Source organism: Camelus dromedarius, chromosome 9 (assembly GCF_036321535.1).
Source record: "Camelus dromedarius isolate mCamDro1 chromosome 9, mCamDro1.pat, whole genome shotgun sequence".
NCBI lineage: Eukaryota > Metazoa > Chordata > Mammalia > Artiodactyla > Camelidae > Camelus > Camelus dromedarius.
Window position 1 is genome coordinate 76244614 of NC_087444.1, and position 22353 is coordinate 76266966.

At 41.3% G+C, this 22353-nt stretch overlaps 2 long non-coding RNA genes across 6 annotated transcripts in view; one reads left to right on the plus strand and one right to left on the minus strand.

Annotated features, from left to right (window-relative positions):
* The window catches only part of LOC116154658 (uncharacterized), a 13168-nt gene extending 8308 nt beyond the window's left edge, over positions 1 to 4860 (plus strand). For both annotated transcript variants that reach the window (XR_010382462.1, XR_004138582.2), the window contains exon 4: positions 4091 to 4860. This is a non-coding gene — a long non-coding RNA (uncharacterized LOC116154658). The remainder of the gene's footprint in view (positions 1 to 4090) is intronic.
* The window catches only part of LOC135318427 (uncharacterized), a 25525-nt gene extending 3224 nt beyond the window's left edge, over positions 1 to 22301 (minus strand). Inside the window, exons 1-4 of one of the 4 annotated variants that reach the window (XR_010382467.1) lie at positions 22151 to 22301; positions 8434 to 8523; positions 7683 to 7809; positions 1482 to 2652 (exon numbers count right to left, since the gene is read on the minus strand). This is a non-coding gene — a long non-coding RNA (uncharacterized LOC135318427). Of the gene's footprint in view, positions 1 to 1481; positions 2653 to 7641; positions 7810 to 8433; positions 8524 to 14448; positions 14668 to 22150 lie in introns of those variants that run through there. The other 3 variants (XR_010382468.1, XR_004138566.2, XR_010382466.1) reach the window with 3 other exon arrangements.
* Positions 22302 to 22353: the final 52 nt, after the last annotated feature.

The following is a 22353-nucleotide window of genomic DNA, read 5'->3' on the forward strand; positions in this document are numbered from 1 at the left end:
AGAACATACCAACATATGTAATTTGCCAGGAGCATAGGGGAAATATTTAAAAATCACTCCAGGGAAAATACTTTCCACATCACTATCCAGCAAGCTTGAGATTTCAGCATGTTCTCCTCCCTCCGTGAAAACCCCCACCTGCCTTCAGGGGCCATGAAAAAGGAAGCTTCTCATATTATACTCTGGTGATGTTCATTAGGAAAATGTAATTGTGGGAATTGGCAAATGGAAACAAGGTACTTAGAGAAAAAAAATTCTCAGCCCTCCAAGTCTGCACTGTCCTTCTACTACAGCTGAATTGATGCTGCAGCTCTAGGAGATGGTGTCAAAATCACAAACGCAGCTCAGGGAATGGCTGTCTCCCTCCCTGACCCACCCGCACACACCAGGCTCAGCCCACAGTCCTGGCACCAGGAAGGAATCAAATGAGTATTTGCCTATTTTAGCCTGAGAGACAGCCTCTAAGGGAAAGAGGTTGTGAGTCACTGGGTGAAATAATTTGAAAGATCAATGTTCATGAGTTTTCTCTGAAAATGAACAATAAATAATGGGAACTTTTTTTGTTTGATATATAAAGTAGAAATTTCCTATATTCACTCACCAAATATTCTTTGACTCAAGGACATAAAAAGAGATTGTAGAATTCTTAAACTTTCTAACATTTTTCACATGCTTACTATAGTCTGATTCTCCCACCAGGTAAATCCATATCATGGGTAGTCTTTCCACCCAATAAAGCACAGGAAGGACTACGTTCACGTACTGCGTATTTGTGAACCTGGAGCACGTTTTAGGGAATGTTCAAAAAAACAGTCCCAGGGCAGAGCTGTTTGCCCCCAGGGCAGGAAAGCAAGACAGCAAGAAGCTGTTTGCCCCCAGGGCAGGAAAGCAAGACTTACTTGCAGTCACACCCCTCCCAGGAATGTGACCTTAAAGCAATCACTCTGGAAGTCCCTGAACACCACCACAGAGGTCACCGCCAGGACAAGACCTTTGCCCTCTTGCCCCCAGCAAAAGGTAACCTTCTCCTAAGAGAATTTTTTTTCTCTAAGTACAATGAAAGATTTGCCACACTCAGTATATTTGTAAGCCTTCTCTCCAGTATGAGCTCTTTGGTGGATTTTTTCCTTTTTTTTTTTTTTGAAATATAGTTGATTTACAATGTTGGTGACTCGAGGTATGAATTCTGACTGAAGACTTAGAGACATTCATTACATTCCTATGATTTCTGTTCAGTGTGGAGTATCTGATGGTAAGCGAGGCTTTGCCACACTCACGACATGTCCATTTCCCCCCATGATCAATCTCCCATGAATTTAAAAAGACAATTTTGAATGAAGACCTTCCCACATATACCACATTAATATGGTTTCCCCTTTGTATCTATTCCCTGAGGTGTAGTGAAGGTTGAGATCTGAGTAAAGGCTTTTCAAAACTCTTATTTTTGGGAAAAAAAAAGAAAAAAAGAAAAACACTCTTACTTTTGAAATGTTTCTCTCCAGTACGAATTATCTCCTGGTTGTACGGGTTGCTGTTTCACCACAGCCCTTGACTCCCTCATTGCATTTAGAAGGTCTTCCTCCAGTATGAATGTTCTAGTGAATTGCAAGGTATGAATTTCAGCTACAGATTTCCCACATACATCACATTTATATAACTGCTCTCCTCTGTGGATTATCTAATGTCTCCTGAGATTGGAGCGGAAATCAAAGATTTTCCCAAAACAATTACGTTTCTCAGGTCTCTGCGGCATGAACTCTTTGCTGAGTTGTGAGGCATGCATTTTGACCCCCCTTTTCCCAAAGACATCACATTTATATGGTTTTTATCCGGGATGAATTAGTTGATGTTTTCTGAAGTGTGAGGACTGATGAAAGGTTTTTGCCACACTCATTACATTTGTAAAGTTTCTCTCGAGAATGAATTCTCTGATGTCTTCGAAGGGCTGTTTTACGACTAAACGCTTTGTGACGCTCGTTATATTTGTAAGGTCTCTCTCCAGTGTGAACTCTCTTACGACGGGAGAACTGCAAATTCCGCCCAAAGACTTTCCCACAGACATCACATTCACGTAATTTCTCTCCTGTATGGACGGTCTGATGTCTACGGAGGGATGATCTCTGAAGAAAAGTTTTGCCACACTGAGTATACTTGTGAGGTCTTTCCCTGTGTGCTTTCTGGTCTTGTGTCAGTAACGAAGGATGCGTAAAATCACTCCCATATATATTAGAAGTGTTGGTGTGCAGACTAGAAGAAACTCCTTGAAGTGGTGAAAATGAGGCATTACTGTTGACATTCTGGTCGGCCTGATTACATGCAGCAGTTTTCTCTTCACTTCTAACAATGTGCAGTCCATCTTGAGAGCTTACTGCAAGTCTGCTTTCCATAGGCTTGTTTCCTGTGCCACTTCGACCACGTGGATTTTGCTCATCAGTGAGGTTTTCGTTACGGGTTAGAGGAATTCCTTCGTCATTTCCTGCCTCACCTGTGCAAAGACTCAAAAGTCATACATAATTTCCTGGATTCCTCAGCGGGAAAAATGCTTCATTTTATTCCTTTCGTGTCTTCCCAGTATCACTATTTGGAATACTTCTCCTTTGTCAGAGTTTGCTTTTAGTTGTAATTGCTTGAACGGATGTATTTGAGAGAGAGCTACAAGATATAAAGAACCATGAGTAGTGTATTCACTGCAGTTCATAAACAAATGTTTCGTCATAAACACATGCTATTACACTAAAACAAACACTTACACCAGAGTTTGAACTGCCTACCATGATCTTAAAAACTAGGAACACAAATGGAATAGGATTTTTTGCTAAAGCAAAAGTAATCAGAGATAATTCTAACGATTTTAGGGAACCCCTAGTTTCAAAAAAGAAATGATAAAAACACTCAAACTTCTGTTAGCTCTCAAAGAAAGTGTATACTTCCACCATAACCACAAAGCACATACCAATTTATAATAAACATAATGCTGTCTCATAACTCGGGGAAATCATATTATACTATATGTCTATATATTTTCTGCATACTTATACATAAATAAATGCTAAAGAACAGACAATATATTGTGAAAGTAAATAATTGAAAACTAGCTTATCTAATGAATAATCTCAATGATCGGTAGTCTAGAATTGGGAAACGAATACACCATAGAGAAGTTAAGTATATGATAAAGCAATTTAAAAATATATATATATTTTTCCAGATACCTCCTATAAAACAAAGGACCCATGAAGTAGCATAAAACATTCTGAAAGACCATCATCTGTAAATCAAAATTAAATTTCATGAATGAAACAGTCTCCAGTAATATGAACAGCCAATAAATGAAGCAATCCCCTAACTATGGAGTACTCTTAAATATTCAGTTGACTGGCCCCAAAATATACGTAAGAAACAGTGAGCAATTTGTAAATTTATTAATACGGTCAAAAATAATGTTGTTGAGAACAAATTGCAATAGAAAGATATAAGATATAATACATACATACAAAGGGATGTCTACTCAATGTGACAGAATATTAATATAAATTTCTATACAATAGTAACATCTGAATCTTTACTCTAAAAAATGCACAATTCTAAGTCATCTAACAGTACTAATTTCTTTTCAAAGGCTTGAGGAAAATTACCATGAATTTTCAAGTAAAGGAAGTAGACTGCAAGTTCTGTACATGATGCCAAGTGACACAGAAATTAGAGAACCAGGATTTGAACCTGGGCTTACAGACTGAGAAAACATATTCTGATGCATGACTGCTCACCCAAACACTATAGACTACAAAATATTATACCAAATACAAAGAGTTTCATAAGAAGACATCAAAGGAGATGCCAGAAGAAGTAAGCTGTGTCAGTAGTAATGTTATTCAGCCGTCCATCCTGGAAGGGTTTTTGAATTGTCACAGCTGCACATAGTGATTTCAGTTGTGTCCTGAGAAAGGTGTTCAAAGGATGCAGAGGGGTCATTTTTACAGTGTGTATGAGGAAGGTGGAGGGATGGGTGAGGGAGGGCTGTGGAAACTGGGAAGTTCAGGAGAACAACTTACATACGCTAGCAAATAACCGTGTTTCCATCCACATCCAGGTGCCGTGTGAGGAAAGGTCAGGACGGAGAGAGGGTCCGAATGGAGCACGGGGCACATGCACACGTGGGAGCACGTGCACACGTGGGAGCACAGCCTGAGACTGCGCGTCTGTGTGACTGTAACTGAATCATTCACATCTGCACCTAACGTACTGATCTTGAGAGAAAAGAACTGGTTTAGCAAGTAGCATGCTACTGGCCCATTTTTAACTATGGGAATTATACCATGTGTATGTCAGGGAAATGAAAGGGATTTCAGTGCTGTTGGGAGACAGTAGATTTGCATCTATTGCTCTATACGCTATGCAACGTATCTAATGGAATACTCCAGAGGTTCCATTTCCGTGCATATATTCAAGAAAAACACAGTATTCCAGCACATTGTATAAGAATGTTCTTAGCAGAAACCAGAAGATAAAACCAGGAAAAGGTCAACAAAGTGAGACGGATGAGTTTATTCTGTACACACATATGCAGATCAAAGGAAGTGTACCAACAATACCATAAAGATCATGATTTCAGAATGAAGATCCTGGCTGGGTGAGCAGAGTTTCATGGGCAAACAAGACTAGCAGAAGATGTCTGCCAAAGTCTGAGTAATTCAAGAACATGATCACATTAGTTAACTAAGTAGAGGAAACGAACAAACAAAAAAGAAATGTTTTAACTAAAAAATTAATTACATAACATACTTCAAAAAAAGTAATGTATTGACTTTGGCATATAAAATGTTTATGCTAACACTGCTTATTATTAAACATGACTGAGTTCCTTTAGCTGGCCTCTTTAATTATTGGAAATCCTATCATTAAATTTCCTAAGACAAACTCTGCAAGGAAAAACAAAACAAACAAAAAGATGACGAGTTCTGTGGGCAGTGTAGATGAACCGTAAACCAAAGGCACTCATTAACCTATGAGGAACCCAAGTTAAAAACAATAAAAAACAAAAAGCCTTTGAGAAAGAGAAATGAACCAGTGAAGAAGCTACTCCACCCAGGCAACTGCCTCCTACCATGAAAACAAGAAACTGAAAACTGTAGGAAAGTTCAGGAAAATCTGCTAGCCTGTGACTCCCAAACTCCTTCATTCATTACAGTGCGACTGAACTGGAGGAAGCCTCCCAGTTCCCAGATGTGCCCTCAGGCGGGAATGCAAGTCAGACCCACGGAGAGAAGGTAGGTCATGCCTGTGAGAATACCTGCCCTCAGTAGGAGGCAAGTGGTGTTGATAACTGCGGGGAACAGAGTTCTAGGACCTGTTTCTGGGAATGTAAGTTGGTGCAGCTACTATGGAAAACTGTAAGGGTCTTCAAAGTTTTTTTTTTAATTCATAGAATGCACCAGTTCCCATGTGAAACTCTCTTTAAAAGATACCTGCACTCGCACGTTCATTACAGCATTATTTACAACAGCCAAAACACAGCAAAAACTAAGTATCCAACAGACAAATGGGGAAAGAAGAGACTGAAAAACAAAAACAAAAACAGCCCTGGTAGATATTCACAATGTTATCTAGTCAGGAAAAAGGAGGAAATCCCGCTAACTGTACCAACTTGGTTAAACACTGAAAATATTTCCTCAGTAAATTAAGTCAGAGAGAAGGACTAATACTAAATGATCTCATTTATGTGTGGAATACCTTATCTAAAAAAAAAAGTGCCAAAATAACAAAACACAGTAGACGACGGGGGCTGGCAGAGTAAGAAGACATCGCGCAGAGGGTAGAGCTCAGTGGTAGAGCGTGTGCTTAGCAGGCACGAGCTCATGGGTTCAATCCCCGGTACCTCCATTAAAAAAAAAAAAAGACTGGGGAGATGCTAGCTATAAGACTACATTTCCAGTTGTAAGTGAAAAGAGCCCTAGGACTCAAATGTACAGTATGGTAATTACAGTTTTCAATACTGTAGTATATAATGTAAAGTTGGTAAGACTGTGTATCTTAAATATTCTCATCCCTTGACAAAAAATACTGTAATTAATTGAATGGAAGATGGTGTTGAGAAACCTACTGAGGTAATCTTTCTGCAATATGAATATTTATCAAATTACTGCACTGTACACTTTAAAGTTACACCATGTTATATGGTAGTTAAATATCAAAAAAGCTGAGAAAAATACAAATAAGTGCATAAGAAGGTCCTGGTTTATCATGTGTTTTTTTAAAAAGTTCCAAAAAAAAGAAAAAAAGGAAAAGATCTTAGAAGAATAACATAAGCCTAAGGTATTAGAAGGTAGGGAAAAATTAGAGATGAATGAAATACAGAATAAAAACTACAGAACTAGAACAAACAGTCCTAAGATTTATGTGGAATCACAAAAGACCCAGAATTGCAAAGCATTACTGAAGAAAAAGAACGAAGCTGGAGAATAACCTTCCCAGACAGCATGGTATTGGCACAAAAATAGACACATGGATCAATGGAACAGAATGGAGAGCCCAGAAATAAACCCAGACCTACGATCAATTAATCCTCGACAAAGGAGGCAGGAATACACAATGGAGAAAGGACAGTCTTCTCAGCAAGTGGTGTTGGGAAAGCTGGACAGCTGCAAGTAAATCAATGAAGTTAGAACACTCCCTCACACCATACACAAAAATAATCTCAAAATAGCTTAAAGACTTAAATATAAGACAAGACACTATAAACCTCCTAGAAGAAAACATGGGCAAAACATTCTCTGACATAAATCTTAGCAGTGTTCTCCTAGGTCAGTCTACACAGGCAATGGATAGAAAAGCAAAAATAGAGAAATGGAACCTAATTAGACTTGTAAGCTTTTGCACAGCAAAGGAAACCATAAGCAAAACAAAAACACAACCTATGGAATGGGAGAAAATTTTTGCAGAAGATGAGATTGACAAGTGCTTAATTTCCAGAATATATAAACAGCTCATACAACTTAATAATAAAAAAACAAACAACCCAACCCAAAAATGGGCAGAAGACCTAAACAAGCAATTCTCCAAAAAAGACATACAAATGGCCAATAGGCACATGAAATAATGCGCAATATCGCTAATTATCAGAGAAATGCAAACCAGAACTACAATGAGGTATCTATCACCTAACACTAGTCAGAATGGCCATCATTCAACAGTCCATGAACGATAAATGCTGGAGAGGGTGTGGAGACAAGGGAACCCTCCTACACTGCTGGTGGGAATGTAGTTTCATGCAGCCATTATGGAAAACAGTATGGAGATTCCTCAAAAAACTAAAAATAGACTGACCATACGATCCAGCAATCCTACTCCTGGGCATACATCCGGAGGGAACTCTAATTCAAAAAGATACATGCACCCCAATGTCCACAGGAGCACTATATACAATAGCCAAGACACAGAAACAACATGAATGTCCACTGACAGATGGCTAAATAAAAAGATGTGGTATATTTACACAACAGAATACTACTCAGCCATTAAAAAAAGAATAAAATAATGCCATTTGCACACCATGAAGATTTTCGTGTCTGAGTCAACAGGGCTTTCAGATCAGTCAAGCAAAACAGGGGTTCCCATGAGGCACACAGGGAAAATGCAAAATACCTAAGGGCATAGTCCAGCTTCTAGAGGGAAGAAATCCTCACCCACAGAGATCAGGTTCCTGCAGGTCTCCAACATCACGTCCCTGTACAAGGCCCTCTGAGCAGGGTCCAGGCACTCCCACTCCTCCTGAGTGAACACTACGGCCACATCCTTGAATGTCAACTGTCCCTAAAATGAAAATACATTTCACCAAGGAGTCATAAGGAGAGTCCTTATTTTCACACAAAATGAGAAGAGAGAGGGGTAAGGATCAATTCAGCTGAAGTATGTGTTCTGGCAGATCCATGGAGAGGTATTTGGAAAAAATGATGGGTCTCTAAGTTTAAATTTTTATATCTTTTCATAGAGATTACAATATCCTCCAAGTAATGTAGATTTTTTTCATTTTTTAAACAAAACATGAAATATATACAAAACGAATTCAACAACAGGTTGTGCAGAAGTATTGGACATTATGTTCTACACACTGAGTCATATTCAGTTTTGCAACGAGCTAGTGTATGAGTGGTTATCTTCAAACATGACAAAGTCCACAGTGGCTTTAAAGCAAAGACAAAATCTAAATGATTTTGATGATAACAAGAGCAATGACTAAAGATGTTCGAATATTTCTTAAATACTAAGCATTACTCTCAACGCTTTATAAAGTATCTACATCATAGGTCATTAGGGAAAAGATCTGTTCACATCTTAACAGAAGAGAAAAGTGACACAGACATTAAGCAGCACCAAAAGGGATAGAACACGGAGGAAAAACTGGGCCAACAAGGTGAAAGATTTCTATGACTTTACCTGAGAAAAAGCCATTTCTGACTCTTTTTCTATCCTCTTCCTCCTCTTCTAGGATTCTTCTTCAGGCTAAGTAAATCTTTAGAAGGCAATCTTGAAAGTTGAAAAGATGCTGTTTAATGTTGAGAATCAACACAGCCCTCCCTGTGCCACAACCACACACAGGGGAGACCTCACCACGTGGAACAGTCCTCTGCTGCCCACTTGTCACAGGAGGGAATCAGGACAGGAAACTCCTACACACAGACAAACAAGGGAATTTCCGCACACTGTCCTCAGATCACCCTCCCCTCCTGGTGAGCCCCTCACCCACACGGCAGCAGCGGGTGCCTCAGCTGGACCCGACAGCCCCCTTCAGGTCACAGACCAGGCCCTGATCCACCCCCACGCAGAGCAGAGCCCCCTCCCTCTCAGCCCGGATCCCAGCCCTCAGGATGGGAGGACTCAGAGTCAGGATGCTCAGTGAGGGACCCAGACTGGAATCACCTGGGGTCTGTTGAGTATTACAGAGGATGGACCTGAAACCAACTCTATGAAGGGGAATCTCTGCCAGCAGGTACAAAGTGAGTATTTGCAAAATGCCCCATCGATCTAATGTGAACCCTGGGTTGAGCACCACTCAGAACAGGCAAACCCAGCTCACCTCCCACTTTCCTTTTCCAGTTTTATTGAGCTACGACTGATGCATAACAATGGTGTACATATGAGGCCTACAATGTGGTTTTTTTAATGAAGGTACTGGGGGTTGAACCCAGGACTGCATGCACGCTAAGCACACACTCTACCACTGAGCTATACCTTCCCCCCACAATGTGATTATTTAACAGATGTATACACTGTAATAAATTTCACAATAAATTTACACTTCCATCAACTCACAATACCATTTTGTCTCTGTGTGGTGAGAACTTAAGTATTGCACTCTCAGCCAATTCTAAGTATTCAGAAACACTGTGTGATTCACTAGCCAGCACCCTGTGTACTAGGTGTACATGCTGTACTTACTTATTTCACAGCTGGTCATTTGTAACCTTTGACCAACATCTCCCCGTTTACCCCACCACCCAAACCCTAATGACAGCCTTTCTACTGATATCCCTATGAGTTTCACGTTTCTAGATTCCACATAAAATATCTTTTAATGTCATAATAATGTCATAATTTATGGCTGACATAAATTATATCCACTTATTTTTCAAGAAACATTTAGTTCCTACATCTCAGCTGTTGTGAATAATGTGGAAATGCTCACTGGAGTGCAAATATCTCCTTCACTATAATGATTTCGTTACCATTGGCTATTTAGCCAGAGGTGGGTTTCATAGATCGTGTGCCTGTTCTATGCTTGATTTATCGAGGAACCTCCGTATTTTTTTTGGTAAGAGGCATACCATTCATATTCTCACCAACAAAACCTAAGAGTTTCCTGTTCTCGTACTGTGTGTGTGTGTGCATGTTTGAGACTGGTAGGGAGAGGACAGCAGGGGAGCCAGTAATGACTGGCAGCAAGAAAACAGGAACTACATCTTCCGAAGGATGGGCTCTGGACTGCACATCCCTGAGTGGTGGCCGGCTCTCTGATTCTTGGAACCATCTTTCTCTACATCATAGAATTTAATGGTGACTCAAGCTGCGTCCACAAACATACACCTAGCAGAATCTCCCTAATAAAAAAAACACTTCTACATTTCAACCTTGTTCTCATAATTTCCCTTCTGGACTCATATGAACTTACAAAATCTCAGAGTTCAACACAGTCTGCATACAACGCATACTCATCTACTCATCCAGCTGTAAAACACCAGAACACTTTCCAAACGCTAACAAACCACGCCTGAGGGGAAAAAATATATATGAAGACACTCAAGGACCCACCAGGTGCAGAACAATACTTTCATTCCCAGTGACCACAGACCAAGCACTGTCATCTCCAAAAACTACATATAAAAAAAGACATTTCCAACGAAGCACATGCTGCAGTGAGAACACAACATATCCAAAGGAAACACTGCAAATTCTCTTCTGGATTTTTCATAGCACATCTGAAACCTTCTTCATTTGCAACCCAAAACACTAAAAAATACCAAAGGTAACTTTTAAGCGAAAAATGAAATTGCCCCTATATTACTCTAAAAATTGCAGAATGATTCTTGCCCTTCCAAAAGCCCTAACTCAAGTCACTTGAGGAGTGGACACTGTGGGGAACCCCCTAGATCCATCCCCCGAGGACAAGGCACCCGTCCTGCTGCACCCAGAGCTCCCCGTGGGCTCAGCTCCTGCCACACTTCTAACAACATTGGAGCAAAATGTTTCTCTCTGCCTAAACCCCCTGCCTTCAGTCCTCCTGAGGTATGACCATGAAATACCTGACTAAACCAAGGCATGTAAGTGCCAGTCACAGGAGCTGAGTCCGAGGGAGCTGGACCTAAGGCCCCTCGGCACCTCGACCCATGCAGTGAACCCCGTAACTACCCACGAACCCCATTCCAGGGGCTCCAGCCTGAACTGAGACATCCTGTGCCCACAGTCCCACACGCCCCTGGAGCCCACAAGGGACAGGCGCTCACACCGCTCACGGGGCTCAGCCTGCCGCCCACACCGGCTGCCAGGTCCCTCCTGCAGACCCCACAGGCTCCCCTCCACTTTCCCCATTTCTCCGCCTCTCCTCCACGCACGTGCGGGAAACAGGGCAAAAGGGAAAGGACCTCTCAGCAAAGGCAGAGCAACAGGAATACACACAAGCTGCCACCCAAAGGACACTGGGCATTCAGTACGAAGGTCAGGAAATTAGCCCTGCTGGGAAAATGCACCAGCAGCTGGGGACATTATGGAAACCAGTTACAAAGGCATTTGAGTTCAGTGAGGAGGTCTCAGAGATGGCCCTCAGGTTTCCTGTCTCCTGTTCTGCCCACTCACAGGTAAGTAAAAGACACCCTAGCTCTCTGAGGAAGACCTCCGCCCCTCCTTAGGTTCCAGACTTCTGCCCACCCTCAGCACAGTGAGATCACTATCCCTGACTCAGCAAATGAACTGCTGGAAGGCAAAGCTTCCATCAAGGTGGCAACAGGTCCCTGTATGTGCACAGCCTGGAAGACCTGGGGGCTACAGCACAGCAGTGACACAGCACAGTACACATGGGGACACCTCAGGACACTGCATGAGTAAACACAGGGACACCTCAGGACACTGCATCAGTTCTGTAGGGATTTTTAGGACTCTCTACATCTTTGGGCTCCTATTTTGAATAACTAAGTAGCCACGTGGGGTAAGGATAAATTAGAGCTGAAACATCCACAACGAATTGGCAACAGTCCTCACTGCCTACCCTACTCCCTTGAATAATCCTTTGAGGATTATTCAGCCCAACCCACAGTCCCAGCATCTCATCTCATCCCCAGAGTGAGGTGCCGCGGCCATCCTGGGAGGAAGAGGAACACCATGAGCCCTTCAAGGAAAGGAAAGTGGGAAAGACTCCAAGTAACACATGCGGAAGGGCACTTCTGATGAAGGTGATTGATATAGAGGCAATAAGACCTGGGTAATGTGACAGAGATTTGTCAGGAGGGGATGGGGAGACCTCTGTGAGCCTAGACCTGAGGGAGGACAAAGGGCCTGAGCTATGGTGACTTGAAGGCAAAAGGTAAGAACAGGAAGTAAGATCTGAGACAGAAAAGGTGTTAGTGCTTGGGAACAGAGAAAAGGTGACAGTGACCAGGGCAGAGTGAACCCTGAGAACAGGGTGAGCTCCCAGGATGAGGCTAGAGACACTGGCAGGGCCTGGAGGATGACACAGGGCTGTGGAGCCACAGTGAGGATCCAGGACTTTTGTCCTCAGGACAAACAGAAGCTCATCAAGGTCTGAGTACCAACACTGACAGAGTCTCTCTTCAAATTACACTTAATGCACAGAAATACACCCGACTACGGTCACTTTTAGTCTGAGCCTATGTTCTTCTCTCCAGTCTAGCATTTCTGTTTTACTTTTTTCATTCTGGGAGGACTGGGACCCACTGAAAATTCTAAATACAAATGGACACTCTCTCCAAAAAGAATTCCCGCACACAGACGCACACCCAATTTAGCCAATCGTTTCAGGGATCGCTTCTGCTGAGACTGAGAGTTTCTAGTTGAATCTCTCATCTCCATGTTTCAAGTGGGCTCCCTGAGGCCCAGAGGGGAGACACTTAAGAGAAAGTCCTGGGTTGAGTGAACAGAACCAGATGCAACTGAATTCTGAAATGCGATCTCAAAGGGACAATGAACAGTCTGCCCTTCTCATCAGTCCCAGTTAAAACACCAGGACCACAACTGAAGAGCCTGAGTAAAGGAAACATCTCTTCAAGGTCTGATAACACTGGTACCAAACATTTACTCCTTCTTTTCTGGAAGAAAAAAAACCGCAAAGATATAGCCACTGTGCAGAAAACACTGAAAGGGGTCAGCTTAGAAATAAGCTCTGAGTAAACTTCATCATGAAGAGATGGGCTCCGCTGGAATGAGGTTCCAACTCAACCCTGCCCACCCTTCATCATTTGTGGAGACAGTCAAGAGGGACTGGAGGGAACATGTTCATGTCACCTCACAGCTCACTATTTTCACAGATCAAACAAAAGGTAAAAAAAAACTGAATATTAGACGAACTGGTTAAACTAGGTTTTGACTAAATATAAAAGATCATTGACATCTTATCAAATACTCATCAAAATAATCTAAAATTATTTAATAGTTGCCAAAGAAGTTTTCCCATCTGTAAGATAAAGCAAAGTAGTTATAGGCCTCAAAAAATGCTCTGAAACATGTTTTAAAGAGAAATACTTTGTTAATTTTTTTTACCTAAAAATTCTGTTGCCTAAGGTTTTAAAAACTGACACTATACATTTAGAAAAGAATGACATGAGTTGATTATAGACCACCACCAAAACGTATTCCAAAATTTAATAATTATTTATAGGAGAGTAGAAATAAAACTAAGACTTATTACAAACTACAAAATGAAATACATGTAAAGAAAGAAAAAAGAAAATAAAGTCCATTACCAAAAAAACCCAAAAAACTTTTAATGTTCTTTTAAAAGGGCACCTCGTACTGAGTCAGTCATTTCTTGTCTCAAGTGTCCTCTCCCACTTCTGAACCCCATGTCAGGAAAAGGGAAGAGGGTGATGCACAATTCAGTGAATCAAATTACTTCCTCTTGACTGAATATGATTTAAAAATTAAAGTTATCTTCTCATACAATTAATTTAAAAATGCACAAGTCCTATCGACAGTTTTCAATTCCCGCTCTCATCTGTATAATTGAAACAAAGTTTAAATCTACTACATTCTGAAGGTACAAATCTCCTCTGTTTTTCTATTTCTCTCTCCGTAGCTCCTTCTCTGCTTTTCCTGGTCCTGCTCGCCCACGTTTTTAGAAAAATGGCGACTAACTAGGATGCCCGACTACTGGAAAAGGCCGTTTTCCAGCGGGGTGGAATTTGGGACGTCACAATACTGGGGAGGTCATACGGCTGACCCTGGTCACCTCCCCCAACGCGGGATGGGGGAAGGGCTGACTACCAAGGGGAGGCCCGCGGAGCATAAGGATCGGCCTGAGGAGGACGCGGGGACAGAGTGGATGGGATCCCAGGAGAGGGCCGGGCTCCCCAGAATCCCGGGACCCGGCCTCACGGGAGCGGGGCGGCGGCGCCGCCCGCCAGGGGCCGAGACGGCGAGGCTGAGAGCGCGAGTCCACCTCGCGGAAGAGGACGTTACATGGGGAGGACGGAGGGAGTAAAGGGTTTTATGAGGGAAAATATCACCAAAGGCCGTGGCAGAAGGCAGAAAAGCCAAGGGCAGGGACCAGCCTCAGGGCGGCTTCAGACGCGAAGGAAAAGATCCCCGACCTGGAGCGGCGCCGCCTGGATTTAGGTGGGGAAAGGGCGGGCGAGGGGATTTTAGGTCCGCAGTGACTCCTACAGCCTGAAGTCGGACTAAAGGGGGACTGCGCGGCCGATTTACAGTATAAACAAGAAAGTTTACATTCGCCCGTGTGACCGTCCCTCGGCGATCCTTGCTTCTAGTTCCGGAAGAAACTGCAAGAGCGGGGCTAGAGGCGGGACTTCCGGGGGCGGGGCCGAGGGAGCCCGAGAAGGAGGGGCAGCGGGCGGGGCAGAGGATGGTGCTTCCCTGTTCCTTGAGTGTGCTTTTTATAAATTATTGTCTTTTACAATTTTGAGGTAAAAGCTTAGAGTTGTGTGTACTAATTATGTCGGAAACGAAGATTTTTTTCCTCCTAACAAGTTCAAAACGGTTCCAATAAAGAGCAGTTTTGGCCAGCAGGTGGCACCCTTGTCCAGCTCATGAGGCTCAAGGAATTCAGTGGTTGGGAATCCCGGTCTGCAGGTGGTCGCTGTGGGGCGGTGGTGGATCCCCGGATTTTCGATTTTTTTTCCCCTGCAAGTGGAATTAATTTAAGCAGTTTAAGGTAACGAGAGTCGGACTTGTCTCTATATTACAAAGTACAATGAGAAATACAAAACCCTCTCTGGTAAGAATGCTCCATTTAAGACTGACACCGTACAGAACAGTTTTTCCTTAAAATTCCTCATTCAGCCAAGATTCCAGCTCAACGCTGTCAGTTCCAGAGACTCAGGGAGAAAACTTGGGGTCTGACACTGAAGGACTAAGGCATGTGATAATTTCAGTCACTAACGGCTATTGATTTTAAAAGAATATTTTTTACATTGTTATAAATTGCATTGTTCTTTTAATCTTTTTGCCAAAGTGTTTTTATTTGCCTTTTTTGTTCTCTATATATATTTATGGAAGTATAGTCAGTTTACAATGTTGTGTCAATTTCTGGCACAATACTTCAATCATATAGGAACATACATATATTAGCTTTCATATTCTTTTTCACCGTAAGTTACAAGATATTGAATATAACTCCCTGCTTTACAGTATTAACTTGTTGTTTTATCTATTTTATTTGCCTTTTAAAACCACAATTTCCCCCCGATTTTGAGATGTACTTGACATATATGACTGTATGAGTTTAACATGTACATGTTAGTGCTCTAACTTACATATATAGAAATAATTATCACAGTAAGTTTCTTACTTTTTTTTTGTTATTTTTACCACAATAAGTTTAGTTAGCATCCATCATCTCATATAGATGCAATAAAAAGAGAAAGCAAAAAAATTGTTTTATGACAAGTGAATTATTCATTAAAATACTTGCTGTATTACACACTTGTCAGAATTACCTTTCACTATCTTTCAGAAAAAGATGTTTCTGAAATTATACAAGTGTATAACAAACATAATGTACTTTCAAACAATATGTTTCATGTGAGTACAGTTAGAAACTTTTACTTTTTATTTCCAAATTATACTCTATTTTAGCTCTTTTCTGTTTTCTATTTCTGAAAGTTCTGTAAAGTGTGGATGTCAATGCCTGTAAAATAAATAGTCTTCAGAAGACATTGGGATTTATTTCCATCTGAAGAATAACTGAATTGCAATAGTTTTAAGGGCATTTAGTAGGCAGGTATATTCTCTTTAACAGGAACCTAAAAGAAAGTAAAATTAGATTATCAAATATACAATAACTGCATTTTGACCCACAAAATTTTTATGGCAATCTTTGAGATCACATCCACTACAAAGTATGTTTTATCACATCCCTGCATGTGAAACATTTCATCCATAGACACAGCAATCATTGAAATGTAATGAAGTTTAGATAGGGAAATTAGTGTATTTAAATATTTTAAGGTAAAATTAGCAGAATATCCTGGTGTAGCACACATATGAATACAAGACGATATGTCACATTTATAAGAGATGCAGTGACTCAGGTAAACTGTGTGAACTTTATTAGCTAGATTACCCTGTATCACACAGTATTTGTAACTAGTCATGTTGGCAAAACAGACTCTTCAGTGTGGATTTTCATAATTCCGAGCAAATAAATTAGTGAATAGTGGAATTTTTCATTAAACAGGCCCTGCCATGCCATCTTTCATTCTTCTCTGCAAAAATCTGCCCCTGTAAACCTGGACCTACTGAGGATCCAAATGCTAAACACAAATTAGCGTTTATAAGTTAATTTAGCAGTTGCCTCATATTTTTGAGAGTAGACAAATAGATTCCAAAACTCCCAGAAGAAAACTTGCTGATTCTGTCTGTCCATTTGTTTGTTGAAGCCTTTTGGAAAGTCATCCATCCTGTTCAAAATGGAGAACCATTGTTTTAAATAACTGCACCTTAAAGGGCACCCTTAAAAAAAGAAGATTCCAATCCTGTCTGTAGACAATGTAATGTATTCTTTGACTCGTATGCAGAAGTTTCCAAAAGATGAATCACCTTCAAGAAGGTTTTAAAAGATTCCATACACTGTGCAAACAGAAGTTGGATCTACATATGCTTTTGAGTTCAGAGTTTTGAGTTCTGAGACATGGCTAAAAGTTTAGGGAAAATACATGTTTTTTGTTTGCATCTGTCTGTATTTTTATGTGTATCTCTATATATGTATATGTGTATTGAAGGTGTGTGGTATTTTTTTTTCCTCAATTGGGATGGCATTGCTAAAATTACTTTGTAAAAGAACTCTAATTGGCTTAAAAAAAAAAAAACAAGCACATATAGGAATTAAGGAAATATAACAGAAATCTAACTAAAATGCTTTGCAAGTTCATGCAATGTGGGATTAAATTTTAGTACAGGAAAGCTAGCTTAAGGTTGTCAGTTCATTGAAAATAGACATATCTTTGGAGTTATCAAAACAGAAAATAATACAGGCATATACTTTTTATCCTAGTTGGCTGCTTTTTTGGCCAAAGAAGTTTGTTACCTCAGTTAGAAAAGTGTCAGCAATAAAAATAATGTGGTAAAATTTTGTGTAAGTAGCCTAAACAGGAAAGTCGACAACAACTGAACTGAATGGATATGTGTGAGATCAAAGTTTAGATGTAAACATTTTAAATTGCTTTCCCAAATCTTTGGCAACATGAAACTTTATACTTTTGCTAAGTTAAATTAAAAGATGGGTAGTTATTAAATATCTAGATGATTTCCAAATAAAATACCGAAACATTACTAAAAATAGATGCATTCAATTTCGGCTTCCTTTACATAGGAACTAAAGATAATTGAGTTTAATGTTGATAACACCCTGGTGCAAAATTTAAATTTGGGTTTTCTCTCTGAAAAAAAGGAAAATATTTGTTTTCTTAAAGAAAAAAATATTTGAATACTGGTTTGCTCCTAATAATGGATTGTGAAAGGTTCTCCCTTAACTTTATATAAAGTGCTTAGAAAACAAACATTTGTGTTTTACTGGAATTATTTCCTATACTTCATATTGTCTTAAATAGGTCTGTGATTACTAAAAAAAAAAGCCTAAAACTTCTGAATATAGAAGAGGCCACTATTCCTTACAACTCGATAACCTTTTCTATTTGTCATTGAAATCTTTCAGTGTTGCTTTGAACAAATAGATAATTAAGTATCATTTCATAATGATCTGTCATCCGGTATGCGCAAATGTACAAAACCTTTTGACAAATATTAGTGACACACCTGCTCAAAATCAGTATCTGAGGGAAGACTTTTTGACACTGAAATAACTAGGCGCTTCTCAATGTCCCCTGGGATATTTTGAGATTCCTCTCTCACCAGGTAAAATGTGGAAACAATCAGGTTAAATTAAAATGGAGCTTTGGCAAATTAAACAAACAAACCAGATATTTGAACCTTATATTTGTCTAGATGTATGTTAATGTATTTCAAAATTGTATGAAATTCTTCAAATTCTAAGATGTCTTAAAATAATGTTATCTATCATACTGTTAAAATATACATCACAGAAATAAGCAGATCTGTTTGTTAGTCTCATTATGTTGACCTTTCATTAGGTCTTCAATAATAAGCATTTTTAAGACTTTTTGTCATTTACTGACAATATGGCACAACTTTGATGCTGTTGCAAATCTGTTTCATCTTTTGAGAACTTGTCTGAAGGGACTCTGACCATCACTGTGAAATCCAACTCTTGTGAGGAGATGGAATGTAAGTGGAGAAGACAGGCCCTGAAAGAAAGAAGGTACCGGGTGACTGAATGAACAGGTGTCAGGCTGGATACTTCAGAGTCAGACAGATTAGCAAATCCAAAGAAGGGCATTTCAGGAAGCACAGTTGAAACAATCAACTGAGAATATGGCTTTACCTGAGACAGAGCCATTCCTGACCTCTTTTCTCTCCTCTTCCTCCTCTCCTGGGCTTCTTCCTCATGCAACATGAGTCTTGAGAACTCAGTTTGAAAGTTGGAAAGATGCAGCTTAATGCTGAGAATCAACACACCCCTTCCTGTGCCACAACCACACACACAAGGGAGACCCCACCACGTAGAACACAGTCCTCTGCTGCCCGCTGTCACAGGAGGGACTCAGGACAGGAAACTCCACACACAGACAAACAAGGGAGTTTCCCCACACTGTCCTCAGATCACCCTCCCCTCCTGGTGAGCCCCTCCCCTACTCGGCAGCAGTGGGCGCCTCAGCTGGACCCAACAGCCCCCTTCAGGTCACAGACCAGGCCCTGATCCATCTCCATGCAAAGCAGAGCCCCCTCCCCCTCAGCCCGTATCCCAGCCCTCAGGATGGGAGGATTCAGTCAGGATGCTCAGTGAGGGACCCAGACTGGAATCACCTGGGGCTCCTTAAATATTAATGAGGTTGAACCCCACACAGACTGAATGAATGGGAATTTCTGGTCTGAGGGTATAAAACATGTATATGCAGAATGCCTGACTGATCTAATAACGTGAAGCTTGGGTTGAGCACCACTCAGAGGCAAGCCCAGCGCACCTCCACTTCCTTTTTCTTTCCCAGCTTTCCTGAATTATATAACTGATGCATAACAATGGTGTTCATATGCAGTGTACAGCGGGATTATCTGACAGATGTCTACACTGTGTAACAATTGTCACAATAAAGTAACTGACACTCCTATCAAGTCACAATTACCAACTTGTGTCTGTGGGGTGAGAACACTTAAGATTTACTCTCAGGAAATTCCAAGTATACAGAAACACAGTGCAATTAACTATAGTGAGCATTCTGTGCAGTAGATTCACATGTTGTACTTACTCATTTCACAGCTGAACATTTGCGACCTTTGACCAACATCTCCCTACTTCCCCCCGCCACCCAACCCCTGGTAACAACTTTCATAAACTATGGCTCTATGAATTGACATTTCTGCTTTCCACATATGTCTGTCTTCTGCAGTGCTAATGATGTCAGAAATAATAGTAAGGTCAGATGTCATAATAATAATTTATGACTAACAGAAACTTCTATATCTACTCATTTCTCAGCAGACTTTTTAAAATTTCTATATCGTGGCTGTTGTGAATAATGCAATCATGTTCACTGGACTGCAAATATTTCCCTCACTATAATAATTTCACTTTCTTTGCGTATCTAGCCAGAGGTGGGTTTCGTAGATTGTGTTGTGCCTGTTCTATGTTGAATTTATTCACTAACCACCATATTGTCTTAGATAAGGGCTGTACCATTTAACATTCCCAACAGCAAAGCACAAGGGTTCCCTGTTCTCTGTATTGTACGTGTGTGAGCGCCCACGCACATGTTTTGAGACAGATAAGGAGAGGGAAGTAGAGGAACCATCGCTAGTATGGCAGCAATAACGTAGTAGCTACTCCTTCCCAAAAGGATGAGCTCTGCACTGCCTGTCACTGGTGTTGCTGGCCCTGATTCTTGGAACAATCTTTCCCTGCATCAAAGAACTCAATGGCCCCTCTCAAACTGTGTCCACAGACACACCTAGCAGAGTTCCTCTAACAAAAACCTTCTGCCATTTGAAGCTTAGTGCTCATAACTTCCCTTATAGACTCAAGGGAACTTACAAACGCTCATGGAATCCAAGTCTCCATAAAACCCATATCCACTCATCCTGCTATAAAATACCAGAAAACATCCCAAAACCTACTAAATCGTGCCAAAGGGGAAAATATATATGAAGACACCCAAGGAACACCTAGATGCAAAACACCATACTTTCATTCCCAGTGATCACAGATCACACACTGTCATCTCCAAACACTGCAGATAAAAGATGTTCCCAGTGATAAATGTGCCCCAGTGAGAACCCCACATCAACCAAGGAAACACTCCAAATTCTCCAATTTTATATCTTTCATAGTGCATCTAAAGCTTTCTTTATTTGCAACCCAAAATACTAAGAGAAAAATAACAAAAAAACAAAGACTAAAAAGTTTAAATACTAAAAAACAGTAAAAAAAAAAAAAATCTCTAAAATTTTCTCTTTATTACTCCTTACTCAGCCTCCCAATAAACCTTTCTCAGCTCCAAACTCCATTTCTGTTTGTTTGGCTTCAGTGTGTCTTGGACACACAAAGTGTCACTCGGTAACACCTACTCTCTGTGTAAAATGCCTCACGGGTGTTACCCCCACTCCTATGCTGATCCAGCGCCCCTCTCCTTATGTTGTTCTCCAATCCGTGCAGATCCGGGTTTTTTATTCACTTCTCTATTCATTGGCTACATTCATGGGTAAACACTCTTTCATTTTACTGTCTCTCTGCAAGATCCTGAACCATCCTCAACATTCCCACTGGTTCTCCCTCATTTTCTCCTTCTCTCTCTCTCTCTCTCTCTCAGTGGCCCTTTATCTCTACTTTTCCTGATCCCCTTCGCAAGGAACAGAAAAGACCATTTCCAGCTGGGTGGGATTTGGGAACCAAACAACACTGAGTGTCATATGGCTGGTCCAGGTTACCTACCCCTACACGATGTCAGGGATGGGTTGACTGTGAAGAGGACGCCTTCAGAGCATAAAGGCCGATCTGAGAAGGATCCAAGGAGAGAGAGGCTTGGACTGGAAGGTGTCTCAGGAGAGGGCCGGGCTCTCCAGAATCCCGGGACCCGGGAGAAAACGTGGCCTCACGGGAGCGGAGAAGCTGGTGCTGCCCTCCAGGGGCGCAGAGGGTGAGGCTGGGGCGCAAATCCACCGGGAGGAAGAGGACTTTAGATGGAGGGGACAGTGGGAGTAAATGGGTTTAAGCACAAAAATATCTGGCAAGGCATTGTCCATGAGAGAGGAGGGAAGGGGACAGGGTACAACCAGTAGAATGACACAGCAATTAGCACTAAGATGGCGGAAGGGTCAACTCCCACTAGACTTAGAGCCTCCTTATAAGCTCATTGTAATGTATTAACATGGTAAATGGCACTCCCACACTTGCCAGGACACTTTCGAAGCTAACCATTAAAGATCAAAAACTGAGTGATGGCCCCATTTCTGGGAATCCCAGCCCATTCCCCAAAGGGGTTGTAATAATCCTCCACTTACTAACATATGAAGTTATCAAGTCCATAAAAGCTAACCACCCTGCACCTCAGGGCCTTCCTCTTGCCTTTTGAGATCGCTTCCACTCGTCTGTGGATTCTCTCTCTCTCTCTGAATAAGTCTACCTTCACTCTCTTATAACTCACTCTTGAATTTTTTACTGCAGGAAGCCAAGGACCCTCACTTGGTCAGGCGCATGCCAAAGACCGGCCGAAGACCTGAAACACCGCCATCCACTCGCGCCCCACTGTTCCTGTATCATCTCCTTGGACTAAACACAGAAAAGCCGAGGGAAAAGACCAGCCTCAGAGTGACTTCAAACCCAAAGGAAAAAATACATCACCTGGAGCAGCGATGTCTGGATTTACATGGCGGAGAGCTGGGTGCTGGGATTTTAGGTCTGTAGTGACCCTCACACCCTGAGGCTGGAATAAAGAGGACGGAACAGCACAGATTTGCACTAGAAAGCAGAGCAGCGTGACCCTCCCTCAGCGCGCCCCACTTCCGGATCCGTAGGAAACTGCGCACGCGCGGAGGCGGGACTTC